Genomic DNA, 2,164 nt, shown 5'->3' with positions numbered 1-2,164 from the left:
GGAGGAGGAGGAGGAGGAGGAGGCGGAGGAGGAGGAGGAGGTTCAAACGGGCCTCCCTCTCTCCTTCCACCCAAATCATTCTCATCAATCCTCCTCCTCCTCCTCTTAGTCCTCCTCCTCTTCCTCCTCCTCCTCCTCCTCCTCTTCATTGCCCTCGCTTGTACAAAGGAAGAACGGTTTTCATTAAGTAGAAGGAAGAGAAGGAGGAGGAGGAGGAGGAGGAGGAGGTACAATGCTTCCCTCACTCTCTTCCTCACCTTCCTGGCGCCACGTACACACACACACACACACACGTACACACACACACACACACACACACACACACACACACACACACACACACACACACACACACACACACACACACACACACACACACACACACACACACACACACACACACACACAGATTGAGAAATAAAAATATATATTAATAAATTCACTACTACTACTACTACTACTACTACTACTACTACTACTACTACTATCACTTCAGTAGGGCAGATGGCTCTCTTAAGTGCCAAAAAAGAGGGCCAGGTGATGACAGCAGATGCCAACTACTACTACTACTACTACTACTACTACTACTACTACTACTACTACTACTACTATTTTTTGCGTATATATATATTTTTTTGTTTTTTTTCTCTTTCTCTTCCTCCTCTACCTCCTTCTCCTCCTCCTCCTCTTCCTCCTCTTACTTCTCCTCCTCCTCCTCCTCCTCTTCTTCCTTCCTCTCGTAATAATCTTTCTCCATACAATCTCAGTTCTTCTTCTTCTTCCTCTTTTTCTTCTTCTTCTTCTTCTTCTTCTTCTTCTTCTTCCTCTTCTTCTGACTTCATTTTGATCACAGAAAATGAGTCCGCTACATAAAAACCGAATTGCATTTTAATTCTTTTTTCATACGATATTTTCCTCATTAATCTCTGCTTCCAATAATTCCCAATGCTCAAAAATGTATTATCATTAGTGTTTAGTTCTTTTTAAGCTCTGAAATTGAATCCGCTACATAAAAAAACGATTTTTATATAATTTAGAGCTTCATATATGCCATTTTCCTCATTCATTTCTGCTTCTAATAATTTCCACTGCTCAAAAATATATTATCATTAGTTTTCCGTTCTATTTTAAGCTCTGAAACTAAGTACGCTAGAAAAAACTGAACTTCATGTAATTTAAACCTTCGTATGTAATTTTCCTTATTAATTTCTGCTTCTTATAATTCCCACTGCTCAAAAATATATTATCATTAGTTTTTCGTTCTTTTTTAAGCTCTGAAACTGAGCACGCTACATAAAAATACGAATTCAATGATTTTATTTCTACATTCATATTTTTTTCCTAATTAATCTGATCTGCTAATAATTCCCACTGCTCAAAAATATATGATCATTAGTTTTTAGTCCTTTTTTAAGCTCTGAAATTGAGTACGCTACATAAAAAACGAGTTTCTTTATGTTATTTCTACCTTCATATGTTTTTTCCTAATTAATTTCTGCTTCTAATAATTCCCACTGCTCAAAAATATATTATAATTTTCTTTTAGTCCTTTTTTAAGCTCTGAAAAAAAGGACGCAACATAAAAACCGGATTGCATATAATTTTAACCTTCATATGCAATTTTTTATTTTTTATTTCTTCTTCCAATAATTCCCACTGCTCAAAAATATATTATCATTAGTTTTTCGTCCTTTTTAAGCTCTGAAACTGAGTACGCTACATAAAAAACGAATTTCATGATGTTATTTCTACCTTCATATGTTTTTTCCTAATTAATTTCTGCTTCTAATAATTCCCACTGCTCAAAAATATATTATCATTAGTTTTTCTTCCTTTTTTAAGCTCTGAAACTAAGTACGCAAAATAAAAACCAATTTCATATTAATATTTCTACCTTCATATGTTTTCTTCTAATTAATCTTTGCTTCTAATAATTCCCACTGCTCAAAAATATATTATAATTTTCTTTTAGTCCTTTTTTAAGCTCTGAAAAAACGGACGCAATATAAAAACCGGATTGCATATAATTTAAACCTTCATATGCGATTTCTCCTCTTAATTTCTGGTTTTAATAATTTCCACTACTCAAAAATATATTATCAATGTTTTCTTAGTCCTTTTTAAGCTCTGAAACTAATAAATAAAAACTAATGATAATATATTT

The sequence above is a fragment of the Eriocheir sinensis genome, chromosome 64 (genome assembly GCF_024679095.1).
Source record: "Eriocheir sinensis breed Jianghai 21 chromosome 64, ASM2467909v1, whole genome shotgun sequence".
Lineage (NCBI taxonomy): Eukaryota > Metazoa > Arthropoda > Malacostraca > Decapoda > Varunidae > Eriocheir > Eriocheir sinensis.
This window is presented reverse-complemented; position numbering follows the sequence as displayed.